This window comes from Pleurodeles waltl, chromosome 1_1 (assembly GCF_031143425.1).
Source record: "Pleurodeles waltl isolate 20211129_DDA chromosome 1_1, aPleWal1.hap1.20221129, whole genome shotgun sequence".
Lineage (NCBI taxonomy): Eukaryota > Metazoa > Chordata > Amphibia > Caudata > Salamandridae > Pleurodeles > Pleurodeles waltl.
In genome coordinates, this window is record NC_090436.1 from 708,676,944 (window position 1) to 708,692,923 (window position 15,980).

Sequence of the window (15,980 nt, forward strand, 5' to 3'; positions counted from 1 at the left end):
ATCTGATGTCCAACCAACCATTCTGCCTTAAAAGAGGCTCAACAGAACACACCTACATACACAAGCCATCATTGACTGCACTTTTTGCCATCCTTAGGTTATGCTTTTTGGTTTTGAGGCGGAGAGGCAGTGGTCCACAGAAGTAGTGTGCAAGAGTATTTTGACTTGTTCTGTGTTGTATAACAGTGCTTTGTAACAGGGCTAACATGTAGACTTTACCCTTGAACTACATCATAAATTATGTTTCAAGCTCTTGTAGACTCAGACCAGAACTCAGTGTCTGCATGTGCTTGACTGACTATCAGACTCACAATGCACCCAGGCTGCTAGTTTGGTTGGTGGAATATCGCGGGTGGATGGTGGTGAGTCAATGATGAATGGTGGACTACGGCATGTCCACATATACCTCTGTTTCATTACCATGATGGCACATAAAGCATGCAATTCTGAATGTAATGTGCATCCACAAATATCACTTACTTGTTCATCAAAATTCTATCATACATCTACATACATCATTTATCCACTCTTATAAGCGCGTCTCATATCAGGCACCACATGTAGGGGCTCATTTACAAGCCCCTTGCCCTGCCATAGCGTTTTTTGTTTTTTTAACGCCAAGGTGGCGCAAAACAGTCCCCCACCCAGTGCCATATTTACAAACTAGCGCCCTGGTACCATTGCACCAGTCTGTAAACGCTTGCGCAACAACATACCTGTGCCAGGCATAATGTATGCAAGGGAAGAGTTCCCCTGCTAGGAGGCCTGCAGGAATGGGGCTGTGAAATCTACAAGATTTCACTGCATCATTCTAGCTTCATTTTTTAATGCCTGCTCAAGGACAGGCGTTAAAGCGATGCTAGACTGCTTTAAATGGGCCTCCCGAGCTTTGCTGGACTAATGTCAAAATTGTTGATGCTAGTCCAGCAAAGGGCCACAGCCATGTCAGAAATTCTGACACAGCTGTCTTAACAAGCACCATGGTGCGCTGTATTGTAGATTTGTAAATACAGAGGTACCATGTTGTTGTTAGGGGGCTGCTGGGTGGCGCAGGCAAACAGGTGCATCATGATCGATGCGCCTGTTTGTTGTAAATGAGGCCCGTAGTGTGCATAGAAAAGCAGCTGAAATATGTAGGTTTATGCCCACATGCCTTACTTCACAAATTTTAAGTATATATTTTTCACAGAGTGTTATTTTACTAGAAAATGAATTTAGCACCGAAAGGGAGCCGTTCATAATTCCAGACATATTGTCTCCTTCACCCTCCTGTCCCTAGTTTAGATGCCTATATAGTAGATTTCCCTAATAATCTTGACAGACAGAAAGTTACACACCAGAACAGCAACTAAGGCCATTCTTTAGACCTTGGTAGGATTACAGCTCACTCCTATTTTCTGCTGCTTCTTTTGATCATGAATCCCAAAATGGCTGAGGAGACAGAAGAGAAGGTCCTACGTTCCTCCCAGGATGACCTAGTAGTGGTGGTGAGGGCTGCAAAGGTTTTTCTGCTATATAGTGAACAGAGACACCCAGAGCAATGCACTGAGCATGGAAATAAGGATTGACATCTCCAGATGCTTCGGTGCAGAGGGTGTTCGCATCTGTTGAGCCAGGGAGTGTCTTAAGTGCTGGGAAGATCTCCGAGGATGCTGGGCACATTGGAAGGCATAGGATGTACTGAGGGTATCCTTCGAACCTATATGCCGTACCCCAGGCTCTTCACATTGCACAAAGGGCCCTTAAAAGAAATTGGCTAACCTTCCAAGCTGAGGTGGAGACTTATGAGTAGTATAAAAACAGTACGTTTTACTGTGCAGAAAATATATATTTTTTCGTTTATGATTGCAAGTTTTGTACTGTCACGTCTCATGTTTAATGCCTCATATTATGTCCCTGCTATCTATATACCATGCTGTTTTAAAACTGCGTAGTTAAGAACATGTAATCAACTAATATTTGCATTTTTTTATTTTTCCTACTATAAATGTATTAAATGAGGTTGTATCCTATATTGGCACAGAGGACTTTAGCAATGATTAATTGTTTATGAAACATAAACAGTTCACCATGGACATATCAACTAATTTTCGAACTTCGACTTTCTAATGCTAAATCCACATGAGACCTATGCTCATGACTAATTCTACCATGCCAGACACAGATTATGACTGCTAACAGCAATGCACTCTGTAGCCGTCATTCTTTACCTGCTGCCCTCAGAATCATCCATGTGAAAGTGAACTTGTTTCAGTGAGCCAAGACATGCCATGCAAAGGAGAACTTTCTGAATGTAAACTCTTTGATGTTCATGTTTGAGGGGAAAATAACGTGATTCAGTGCATCCTTCTTGACCAATAGTCAGCTACTGTAAATCTGACGTGATAATGCTGACCTTGCATGGGACGCGGGGGAGAGCACTTGACAATCTCAGTCTTTGTCAAAGTGGCTATTGTAATAATGAAATATGTATATTTATGTAAATGAAGTCAGGAATGTATGCACTCATGAATGTTTTCTTTCTTACCTTTCTTTTTCTGCATGCCACCAAGATGGAAGAGGGGAACAATAGGACCAGGGGCAAAGAAGAAGGAGAACCTCAGCTGTCCAGCAGGCCTCAAAGAACACCACTACATATGAGGAAGATGAAGACACCAGCAGGGTGACTGTGCCTTTTCCAAAAGTTACAAGGCTTCAGTCAAGAAACCACTGAGAGGGTGATATAGCTGGGCACCACATGCCAGAGAGGCCTGGTAATAGGGCTCCTCCTGGTCCTGAAAAAGAAATAGCTGTGGTGTCCCTGTAACAGATCTCTTCATCATCAGGACCTAAAGCCACTCCCTCCAGAAGTCAAAGGCCTTACAACACATGGTTCTGCAAATGCACTGCATCACTCCTCCTCCTCCAATAAATGCCCACCCTGAAGAACAGCAGCCAAGGGTAACATACACCTGAGACACCTTTGAGCCCATGTGCACTATTCCACCCTGTCCTCTCAGTATGTTTCTAAAGCTCCTTTAAAAGAGGCCATGTGGCAGTTGGCTACAGGCCAGGTGGTGCTCTGTAGGTACTTTCATGGGGTGTTCCTGTGAGTATAGGCCCACAGAGAGGCACAGACTAACCAGCAGAGCCAGCTCTGCTGCTTCCTCCCCTCTTGAAATTCAGCCACTTCCTCACAACTCCCTCACACCCGCTTTGTTTGTCTCTCCTGGGGAGTCATCCCCATTTACCTCTCAAAATGTCCCAGGGCGTACTTCAAATTTGGAGGTGACAAGCCTTCCCCTACAGGCCACAATCTGCACCAGAGGAAAATAATCAAGTGGTCCTAATGTCAGACCCAGTAACCTTTGCCCTCAACCCAGAACAGTTTAGACACATCATCTGGATTGAGGTCTGGTTTTCATTTTATTTTGGACTTGGATATGTTGTAACTATTCTTAGTATGTGGCCGTGCATCTAGATGGATATAAATGTGTTGACATAAAGGTGAATTACACATGACCCAGAATCTCAGACTCTCAAACACATTCCATTACTTAATTTGCATGCACAGAAATTCCCTTTAGTGGTGTTAGTGATCATCACAATAATATAATATTGGATGGCATCCTCATGGGTTCACAACTGGTTACTTGGTTGCTTACTTGCTTCACCAGGTGAATGGCAACTCCATCTGAAAGGATAATAGTGGGATCTGTGCAATTCCGAAGTGAAGCTAAAATTACCTCCTGGACCCAGACTTTCAAATTTTAATCCAAAATTACAAATTAAAAAGGGGTTAGATTACAAAAATGAAAAGACAGTGATATAATGCGGATGTATTAACTATCCGGTGTGTTACATTAGATGGTCATTTGCATGCATCCACCTTCATACCCGGGCACATATCATCAGTGGTGGCATGGGTATGTTCTGTGAGGACTAGAGAGCAAATGTTAAAGGGGGTGACGTTCTCTGTCCACACTAACAGGATAGGTGAGGTGGTGCCTTCTGCATCCACAGCTATGAAATATTGGGCCACATTGGTTGAGGATCTGCTGTGGACTGAGAGCCTGTGAGGTGATGTGGGTTCAGGTGACTTGTTATTTTGGATTGGGACTTTCATGTGTTTGTTGACCCCTTTTAGACATGGGGACTAGTTGGCAGGGGTATGCACCCAATCCAATTAAGGACCACCACTTTAGTCAGGGTAAGTCAGATACACACTAAAAGATAACCTGTGCTCCCCCCTGGTAGCTTGGCACAGAACAGTCAGGCTCATCTAAAGAGGCAATGTGTAAAGTATTTGTGTAACACACCCACACAGTAACACAATATAAACACCACAAGTAGACTCCACACAGGTTTAGCAAAATTAAAAAAATATTTTATAATTAGATCAAGACCTATATGACAAAAATCAAATGAGTAGAAGTTGAGTTATGAATTTTAATAAGTGTAAAAATAGTGCTTAAATGCAAGTAGCACTTTAGGGGTTACTTGAGGTCATGCTGAACCGGGGCAAAGTTACCAGTTCAAGCCAACTGCGACAGGGGAGCAAGGCCCGGGGAGCAAAGTACCTTGATCCTGGTCGCAAACACAAGATGCAGGGATGATGAGTTGGTAGTTGCGTTGATGCCACTCCGGTAGTCAGGTATGAGTTGATTTTTCCTCCGTATTGATTGCGCTGAGCTGTTTTCCAAAGAAAAGCGTTGAGGCAGCGATGTGTTGATCCCAAAGCCAATGAGCCAATCATCCTCCAGCGATGGCTGCGTTGCGCTGGTTTCAGTGCACTGTCAATGCCACTGTGCCAGTTCCAGCAGGCAGGGAATGCGTAAGTTGCTCGGATGGGATGTGCTGATTTTTACTTCTGCAACAGGGTTGATGCGTCAGTTGCCACTTCCAGCAGGCAGAAGACACATTGATTTCACTGGTGCAGGTATCTGGGTCCACTTTCAGTGACCTAGGTGCATGGGTAGAGCAACAGGAGGCAAGCCAACAAGCCCTGGGAGATCACTTTGGGGTGCAACGCAAATTCCAGCTCTCCCTCAGCAAGGTCAGCGACGTGCAGGGCAGCAGAAAAGCTGTCCATCCAAGTCAGCAGTTCAGCACAGTGACAGTCCTTGATGCAGCACAGCAGTTCTTCTACACAGGCTCTGCAGTGGCAGGCCTAGGACATGTTTAAAGGGCTACTTGAGCGGGTGCACAATCAGTGGTGCAGGTCCACTAGTAACATTTATTGTATAGGCCCTAGATATATGGTTTACCACTTCGTAAGGGGTCTTACAGTAAATTAAATGTGCCAATTGTGTATATTGTAATTGTGTTACCTTGTTTAGTGAAGAAGCACATACACTTTAGCACTGGTCAGCAGTGATAAAGTGCTCAGGTAAGCAGGCAAAAGGTTTGGGGGAAGACCCTAAGGATGACAAGTCTAACAACCCCCAAATTGCTGATGTGCTTGACCTAGCCCTGAAGCTTAAGTTGGACCCCTATGTGAGTGGGCCTACATATGCTGCATAACCATGGCATGGCTCCTTACATCCTCCTCCCTTTACTTCCAGAGATGTTTCTGGTGCACTTATGCCATGTCCTAGCGACATTTCTTCATGTCTTTAAGGAGCCTATGCCGCTGTATAAACCTTGGAATGTCTTGCAGGTGGATAGAGATGTTGGTCATAGCTTCACCATTTCACAAATCTCACCCTACACAGCACAATGGTAATGATGCTCCTAGAGGACAGCATTACCTCCTAACAACATCCCCGCCTACGTAAGCATGGCCTTTTTATACAGTCAGTTGGTTGTTGTGCATGAAGGAGGTTGACATCTGCAAGATTTGAATAGGCAGGACTGCTCAGCTGGGAAGAGTCACCATCACCTGGGGTTTCCTCTTAATGAGAAGATGGAGAGAATTTGGATGTGAAGCTAAAACATAGAGCGCATCTAAGGTTCCAGCTGACTGAGGGGTGGGTGGTGGTGATTTCTGTGTAATGTTGTTTTTTAGCTGTTTTTTAGCTGGTACCTGGAGGTTTTCAATCTGGAGAACATCCAGAGGAGGTGTTGGTTCCCACAATCTCCTCTGGTGGAGACCTCAGAGGTAGTGGTTTTTCCCAGGAGTTCACATGATGCTCTACTTGAGGATGATATGTCATCATCGTCAGTCTGTTTTTCCACACATACTGCAAGCAAAGTAAAATAAGCGTTGTTACTTCGACATTAGAAACGTCTCAGAGGCAATTACAAAACACATTGTACAGACTATACTTCAGCAAAGACAGATGAAACATGACACTAGTTTAAACGAGTATCTGTTGCTTGATGTTTGCCCATACACATGAAATATCGTGTTGTATTACTTGCCACTGCTACTAATGTTTGCTGTTACAGCAGACCCCTTCACGTCAGCTGCTAAAGAACTGTCATTGAAGATGTAATGAGGGTGGACTTGGTTCCCTTGAAGCAGTTGCAAAAATGAATCATATAACTTTAGAATTGTGAGAGTGTAAGAAGCTGATGTGATGATGGGATAAATTGTGTCCACAGTGTAGAAGAGTGTTATAGCATATTTCATTTACATGAAGAAAGACATTTGGGTAAACACAGTAGTATTTGTATTAGGGTCACAGACTTACCTGATCCATGCATAGCAGAGAGGTGAATTGTTTCTTCCGGGTTGCTACACTATGTGGTCTCATGAGTGGAAAATAGTGTGAATAGTGTGATCCCAGTGGCCTTTGTATCATTGCAGCTGTGGAAAGAAAAATATCAAGTGTATTGAAATATCCCATCACAAATATTATGAATGTATGGAAGCATGTTACTGTTACATTGGGAATAAACGTGCACGGAGTCCTGTCATTGCATTAAGCAGGCTTCGGCTGGCCCCTGCCTTGCGCCTGCACCCTTATCTGTGTCTGGTCCTCTGACCATGTTCAGCCCTTTCAAGCCCAGCTGCAGCACTGTCTCAAGGCTCCCCACTACACCTCCTCTCTCTTCTTAATCATCCACTTCTGTCCTTTTATTCTTCGGTTCTCTCCAGTTTCACTACTTTTTCTGCCTCTTTGCCCTTTGACCTCCTTTGCTGCTTTCTGTGCTTTTTCCTTTTCCTTCCTCTTTTATTCTATAATTCTCTCTTGAGCATTTCTTACTGTTTCTTTACCATTTCCAATGCATCTCTCATTCTCGTGTCCATTTCATGCCATTTTATTGTGCATTTGTCAGCCTGTCTATGCCACTTTTCTGTTCTCTCCCATTTCATCAATTTCTCTGCCTCTTTGCCATTTGAGACACTTTCTGGACTTTTTCAGATCTACAATTCAACTCAATAAAATACATTTAGCTGCTAGAAACGGACCAACTCAAATGTAATTCTTTATTATGTTAATTGGTAAAGACTTTTTAGAAGGATTGAAAAACACTTTTCTTCTTATTAGGCAGCATGCACCTCCTTCAGAGTTAAATCTAGTTTTATTCAAATTAATGGCTCCTCCTTTCCACCTAATATATCAGACCTCAATGCTGCACCTTAGTTGGAGGTTAGCTTTTTTGATAGCTAATATGTCAGTAAGAAATGACAGTGAAGTTCAAGCTCCTTCTTCTATAGAACTATAGTGTTTTACAACAATAGAGTAATGTTAGGAATACAGCCTTCTTTTTTTTTTACCAAAAGTTGTTTCAGATTTTCATATCGATCAAACAATTTCACTTCCAGTATATCTCAGTATGTTTTCTACAGCAGCAGAAAGGATTTATTATTCCTTAATTGTTTGAAGAGTTCTTACATTTTATTTGGCCAGAACTAAAGAGATTCACAAAACAAATCAATCGGTCATAAATTATGAACCTTTTAGAACTGGTATGGCTCCCTCTAAACAAACTATAACTAGAGGAATAGTTTCCTGTAATACTTTGTGTTAACATTTGATTAACAGGTCCCCTCCAGGTAAACCTAGAGCTCACTCTACACTTAATGAGGCATCATCTGTGGCCTGGATATAAAATGTCCCAATAACAGGCATATATAAAGCAGCTATATGGAAATCTGTTCATGCTTTCTCCAAGCATTATTGAATGGATGAGAATCCAAGAGCTGATTATTTACTAGGTCAAGCAACATTAAAGAATCTGTTTATTTAGAGTGATTCTTACTTGCCATACTTCTGGTGAGACCACCTTTGTACATTTTTGTATGGTTTATGGCTTTGTATTTACATCTGTGGGTTAGGGATAAGCTCGCTACTCTAGTCTCTGTTTCTGAAAATCAGTGAGGACCCTACAATGTAGAAAGAAATATGCTATGTTAATATGAGTTATGACTCTCTTGGCCAAAGGAGACATAGAAAGGGTCCCGATATCAGAAGTAGGTAGTGATTGCCTTTAGTCAGGTGCTGTAATGTAGTCATATCCTATTAAGGAATGTCAATTTATGGTTCAGAAAAAATGTGTAAAAACAGACCTGTCTTGTTTTTAATGGAAATAACACCTATTTTATTGATATTGAGGTGACTACCTCCATCTAAAAATTAACGTCTGATAGAGACTTACCTTAGAATTTCCAGACATCAGCTTGGAATCCAAATCTTTTTGCTGAGTGTTAGACCTGACAGCCTTAGGGTGGTCACCCCTAACTTTTTGCCCTCCTCCCTCCACTTTTTGGACACTGTTTGTGCTGGTTTTTAGACTCTGCACACTTTACCACTGCTAGCCAGTGCTAAAGTGCATATGCTCTCTCCCTTTAAACATGGTAACATTGGATCATACCCAATTGGACTATTTAATTTACTTATAAGTCCCTAGTAATGTGCACTGTATGTGCCCAGGGCCTGTAGATTAAATGCTACTAGTGGGCCTGCCCTGCAGCACTGGTTGTGCCACCCACTTAAGTAGCCCCTTAACCTTGTCTCAGGCCTGCCATTGCAAGGCCTGTGTGTGCAGTTTCACTGCCACTTTGCCGCATGGCATTTAAAAGTACTTGCCAAGCCTAAAACTCCCCTTTTACATCTAAGTCACTCCTAAGGTGTGCCCTAGGTAACCCCTAGAGCAGGGTGCTGTGTGGGTAAAAGGCAGGACATGTACCTGTGTAGTTTACATGTCCTGGTAGTGTAAAACTCCTAAATTCGTTTTTACACTACTGTGAGGCCTGCTCCCTTCATAGACTAACATTGGGGCTGCCCTCATACATTATTGAAGTGGTAGCTGCTGATCTGAAAGGAGTAGGAAGGTCATATTTAGTATGGCCAGAATGGTAATACAAAATCCTGCTGACTGGTGAAGTTGGATTTAATTTTACTATTTTAGAAATGCCACTTTTAGAAAGTGAGTATTTCTCTGCACTTAAATCTTTCTGTGCCTTACAATCCAAGTCTGACTGGGTTTAGTTGACAGCTCCTTGTGCATTCACTCAGACACACCCCAAACACAGGGAACTCAGCCTCACTTGCATACATCTGCATTTTGAATGGGTCTTCCTGGGCTGGGAGGGTGGAGGGCCTGCTCTCACACAAAGGACTGCCACACCCCCTACTGGGACCCTGGCAGACAGGATTGAACTGAAAGGGGACCTGGTGCACTTCTAAGCCACTCTTTGAAGTCTCCCCCACATCAAAGGCGCATTTGGGTATAAAACAGGGCTTCTGATGGATACAACTACCTGTGGATTCCTCACCTCATGAATACTCCCATGGCGCCAGCATTCTACGGAAATCTTCTTACTAGTCTCTGCACGTCGACGAGGACGTCACTGTCTCGCACGCGACGCCGTCTGACGTCATACAGGCAATAAGAGGTCCTCGACGACGTGCGGACGTCAGTTCCCTTTTTTCCGTGCATTCGAAACGGTTATCTTCGAGGGAGCAACTGTTACTCTTGCGGTTACAGTGTATATCTTGCTGCGTACTCTTTCTCCGTGGAAATAATGTCGCAGAGAAAGTCTGGATTTAAGCCTTGTCGTGAGTGTGGAGGCAAGATGTCGGTGACGGATCCTCATTCCGATTGCCTTTGGTGTTTGAGCTCCGACCACGACGTCTCGACTTGTGATTCATGTCAGCACATGAATCCGAAGGCCCTTAAAGAACGTGAGGCGAAGCTGTTTATGGCCAAGTCAAAGGAGAAGCATCACAAGAAGTCTTCTCCAAAACATCGGCGTCATCGAGACTCCCGGCGCCGTAGAGAATCTCGGCGTCATTCAAGGGAGGCTCGTTCCAGGTCTCCGGATCGGCGCCGAAAGACATGGGAGGTCAGCCCCACGGTGACGCCGCATCCTTCGACGCCGTTGCCCTCTCCGGCGTCACCAACTTCGCCTGGACAGGCGTCGGTGATTGAGGTATTGGAGCCTCAAGTGTTTTCTCCGGCGCAGACGCCGATGCCGGAGTCGGGGTCGCCTCCGAGACAGGCACCCCAGTATCCGGCTTTTCCCACCCCTGGAGCCGATAGTTCCGCATTCTTGAATGCGATGTATGCCATCTTCCAACAGATGGCTCCAGGGGGTGCTCCGGCTGGGCCTTTGGCCTTTTCTTTGGGTGATCCTGCGCCTCTTCGGCCGGCACCCTTTATGCCCTTTCTCCCGTTTGGGAACGTGGGCTCGGCGCCAGTGTCGGCGCCGGTGGCCGCTCCGGTGGCTTCAGAAGGATTGGCCCCGGGGATTTCCATCCCGTCGACGTCGGGATTTCGGCCTGTGACTCCGGTGGGTCCATCTGCTTCAGCTGCTCTTTCGTCGGCGCCGAAGTTACATGTGGCGCCGGACGCGGCGTCGGTGGCTTCTGAAGATCGGCGCCGATCTTCGACTTCGGCGGAGGCATTGTCGACTCCGCGTATTGAACAACGACTTCATTCGAGGAGACGTGCTCTCCGGGTACTAGAAGAGCAGGAGTACCAACGAGCCCTAGAGGAAGGAGAGCTAGAGGACTCGGGTGATGGGCTGCGTGGACTGGAGTCGGCCAGTGGGCTGGACACTTCCCCTGAGTGGGACCTTTCGTCCCCGGGGGAATATACTGAGGAAGCTGCTTCCTTTCATACAGTGGTACGGAAGGCAGCTAGTTTTTTGGACCTGCCTTTGCCGGTGGTGGAGGCAAAACAAAACCTTTTGACGGAGGTGTTGCATCCGGCCTCAGCCGCGGCGGAGCCTCTGTTACCTTTTAATGACGCTCTGCTGGATCCGGTTTTAGAGGTGTGGAAGAGGCCGGCATCTTCCCCAGCAGTTCACAGAGCCGTGGCCAGGAGGTATCGGACGGCTCCAACTGATCCTGGTTTCCTATCTAGGCACCCTACGCCGGAGAGCTTGGTAGTGCAGGCCTCCTGTTCGTCCAAGTCAGCGCCTGGTTCTTTCCCGACGGTGCCTGGGGACAGAGACTCAAAAAAGCTAGAGGCGCAGTCGAAGAAGATTTTTTCGTCCTGCAGTCTGGCGTTAAAGGCCACTAATGCGACCTGTATCCTGGGGAGGTATATTCATGCTCTGATGGATGACATCTCCTCTTCGTTTACAGAGCTTCCCCAGGGTCTTTTGGATCTTGTCTCTGATGCCCAGGCTGCTGCGACCCAAATTATCCAGACGGGACTGGATACCACCGACTCGGTAGCCAGAGCAATGGGCACAACTGTGGTGGAAAGGAGACAGGCCTGGCTCCGTAACTCGGGCTTTTCGGCGGATGTACAGTCCACATTGTTGGATCTCCCGTTTGATGGGGACAAACTGTTTGGGGCTAAGGCTGATTCGGCCTTGGAACGTTTTAAGGAGAGCAGGGCCACGGCTAAGTCGTTGGGACTCCAAGCTCCTTCTTCCACGGCCTCTTCCAGATTCTTCAGGAGGTTTCGTGGATTTGGGCGTGGCTCTTCCTCCTCTTCCTTTCGGGGAAGATATCAGCAACCTGCCTCTTCCCACCCCTATAGATCTTTTAGGGGGAGGGGTAGGGTCCGCACCAGGGGAGCCTCTCAGCAGCACTCTGCCTCTTCCTCATCCTCTGGCGGGGTGCAGCAGGGGAAGCAGCCTTAGGCTTCCACCATTTCCCACTCACTCCTCTCCTGTAGGGGGAAGATTACAGCATTTTCTCACCAAATGGGAGACTGTTACGTCGGACACTTGGGTTCTCAGTGTTGTGGGAAAAGGCTACACCCTTCCCTTTCGGGAGTTTCCGCCCCTCATCCCGCCCCGCCCTTCGTATTGTTCACAAGAACACCTCCTGTTGCTGGAACAGGAGGTAGAAGTCCTCCTTTTAAAGGGCGCGGTGGAGTTGGTCCCGGAGCAGGAAAGGGGTCAAGGAGTTTACTCAAGGTATTTCCTGATTCCCAAGAAGGATGGTCGTTTGAGACCAATTCTGGACCTGAGGATCTTGAATTGGTTCCTCAAGCAGGAAAAGTTCAAGATGCTGACCCTAGCACAGGTGCTTTTGGCGTTGAACATGGAAGACTGGATGGTGTCTGTCGACTTGCAGGATGCTTACTTTCATATCCCGATACTCAAGTCACACAGGAAGTATCTCCGGTTTGTGGTGGGATCGCAACACTACCAGTTTGCGGTCCTTCCGTTTGGTCTTACTTCAGCACCTCGAGTCTTCACGAAGGTGATGTCGGTGGTTGCGGCAGAGCTCAGAAGGAAGGGGATAGCAGTATTCCCTTACTTGGACGATTGGTTGATCAAAGCCAAGTCCCCGGAGCTTGTGTTGCGTCATCTGCAGTCAACAACCCAGTTGTTGTTCGACCTGGGCTTTTCGGTGAACGAGCCCAAATCTCACCTGGAGCCCTCTCAGCGCCTCCTGTTCATAGGGGCAGTACTGGATACGACATTGGGTCGGGCCTTTCCTCCGCCTCAGCGGATTCAAGATATTCAGGATTTGGTTCCAATGTTTCGAAACGGAGCGGTAGTTCCAGTCCTCAAGGTCCTTCGTCTGCTCGGTCTTTTTGCCTCCTGCATTCTGTTGGTCACGCATGCTCGCTGGCACATGAGGGCTCTTCAGTGGTGCCTCCGAAGGCAGTGGTCTCAACACAGAGGGGATCTAGAGGGTACTGTCAAGATCTCCAGAGATGCTGCTGTGGATTTGAAGTGGTGGATTGCAAGCAACAATCTTTCACAAGGAAAACCGTTCCAGCAGTCGCCACCAGTGGCCACAGTCATAACGGATGCTTCCACTCTAGGGTGGGGAGCTCATCTGGGGGATCTGGAGATCAAAGGTCTTTGGTCTTCAGAGGAACAGATTTTTCACATCAATCTGTTAGAGTTACGGGCTGTACGTCTGGCTCTCAAGGCCTTCCTCCCTTCCCTTCGTGGTCAGTCGGTACAGGTCCTAACGGACAATACTACCACGATGTGGTACATAAACAAGCAGGGAGGAGTGGGGTCGTACCTTCTCTGCAGAGAAGCTCTTCGACTATGGTCCTGGGCAAAGGACCATCGGATTTGCTTGATAGCAAACCATCTGGCCGGAGTCTTGAACGTGCGTGCGGACAGTCTCAGTCGCCACTTCTCGGCAGACCACGAGTGGCGTCTCCATCCAGATCAAGTCCGTTTAATCTTCCAGAAGTGGGGGTTTCCTCGGGTAGATCTGTTCGCCACTCGAGAGAACGCGCATTGTCCGTTGTTCTGCAGCCTTCAGTATCCGATGCAGGAAGCGTTGGGGGACGCGTTTCAAATGACCTGGTGCGGCCAGTTGCTTTACGCGTTTCCTCCCATACCCTTGATTCCTCGAGTATTGAGGAAGATTCGCCAAGACCGGGCTCTAGTAATCTTAATAGCTCCGGATTGGCCAAGGAGGGTGTGGTACTCCGACCTTCTCCAACTCTCAACGTGCCCGCCGCTCCGTCTCCCTTTCAGGGCAGACCTCCTCTCACAGTCGCAGGGGCAGGTTCTACACCCCAACCTCCAGAGTCTGCACCTACATGCCTGGAGATTGAACGGGGCAACCTGAGTTCCTTCTCTCTCCCGCCTGAGGTAGTGGATGTTATATTAGCGGCCAGGCGACACTCCACTAAATCTATCTACGCTAATAGGTGGTCTAAATTTGTTGCGTGGTGTGGAGAGAGGCAGATTGATCCTTTACATGCTCATCTATCGGACGTTTTGTCTTTTGCTCTATCTCTGGCGCAGAAAGGCTGTGCAGTGGCTACCATTAAAGGTTATTTATCGGCCTTGTCAGCCTTCATATGTCTTCCAGACCAACCATCTTTATTTAAATCCCCTATTGTTATCAGATTCTTGAAAGGTCTTCTAAATCAATATCCTCCAAAGCCATTCGTTATGCCGCAATGGGATTTGTCCTTAGTCCTGACTTTCCTTATGGGGTCCCCTTTTGAACCTATGCATTCCTGCCCCTTGAGGAATTTGGTTTTAAAAACAGTCTTCCTGATAGCTATAACATCAGCAAGGAGAGTGAGTGAGTTGCAGGCCTTATCAGTAAAACCCCCTTATACAACTTTTTATGGGGATAAGGTGGTGTTGAGGACCAAGGCTGCTTTCCTCCCGAAGGTTGTTTCACCCTTCCATTTGGCTCAGGCAATTACTTTGTCCACGTTCTATCCTCCGCCTCATCCTTCCAAAGAGGAAGAAAGACTGCACCGTCTGGACCCAAAGAGAGCGTTGAGCTTCTTTATCGATAGAACAAAGGATTTCAGGCTGGAGGATCAGCTGTTTATTGGATACGTGGGCAAGAGGAGAGGAAAGGCAGTCCACAAGAGAACACTATCCAGGTGGGTTGTTCTTTGCATTAAAATATGTTACTCTTTGGCAAAGAAGGATCCTCCTGAGGGCATTAGGGCTCATTCCACCAGAGCTAAGTCGGCCACTTCGGCCTTAGCCAGAGGTGTTCCTGTGGTCGACATCTGCAAGGCCGCAACTTGGTCGTCCCTTCACACTTTTGCAAAACATTACTGTTTAGATTCTGAGGTTAGAAGGGACGGCCATTTTGCACGGTCAGTGCTGCAGGATTTCTTGGTTTGACCATTTAGGCACCCACCGCCGGGCGTGGTACTGCTTTGGGACTCTATTCATGAGGTGAGGAATCCACAGGTAGTTGTATCCATCAGAAGAACGAGTTACTTACCTTCGGTAACGACTTTTCTGGTGGATACATTAGCTACCTGTGGATTCCTCACGGTCCCACCCGCCTCCCCGTTGCCTTTATGGTCTTGCCAAGTAATCCTTGAGTGTGCTCCTCTTGATCTTTGAGGGTGCAATAGATGTATATATATAATATATTTATATATATGTAGGTATATGTCTATATATCTTTATGTATATACTTGGTGTGTGTATATATTTTAAAAGAGAGAGTTTTATATATATATATATATATATATATGTACATAAAAAGATTTACAGTTATTCATACAATGTGGTGTATTTTTACATTATAATGGATGTTGCTTTGTTCTTTCATTGCATTGCCTGGTTGTTCTCATGCACGTAAAAAATGATTGGTACTGACGTCCGCACGTCGTCGAGGACCTCTTATTGCCTGTATGACGTCAGACGGCGTCGCGTGCGAGACAGTGACGTCCTCGTCGACGTGCAGAGACTAGTAAGAAGATTTCCGTAGAATGCTGGCGCCATGGGAGTATTCATGAGGTGAGGAATCCACAGGTAGCTAATGTATCCACCAGAAAAGTCGTTACCGAAGGTAAGTAACTCGTTCTTCTGCCCTACCACCTTGGACATTTCCTGGAGAAGAAACTTGTAACCAGAACCTGCATCCTGCCAAAAAGAACTGCCTGGCTGCCCAAAGGACTCACCTGACTGCTTTCTGTGAAGGACTGCTGCCTTGCTGTTGCCCTGCTGCCTTGCTGCTCCCTGGCTGTGGTGAAGAAGTGCTTTCCAAGGGCTTGGATAGAGCTTACCTCCTGTTCCCTGAAGTCTCAGGACCAAAAAGACTTCTCTCTTGCAACTGGACTCCTTGTGCGGCGAAAATCCGACACACAGCTTGCTAAAAATAACGCCCAGCCTGTTCCGCAGTGAAAAATTCACTGCACGCCGAACCGGGAAGACCCCGCTCGACTTCACAAGGAAAAGATCCACG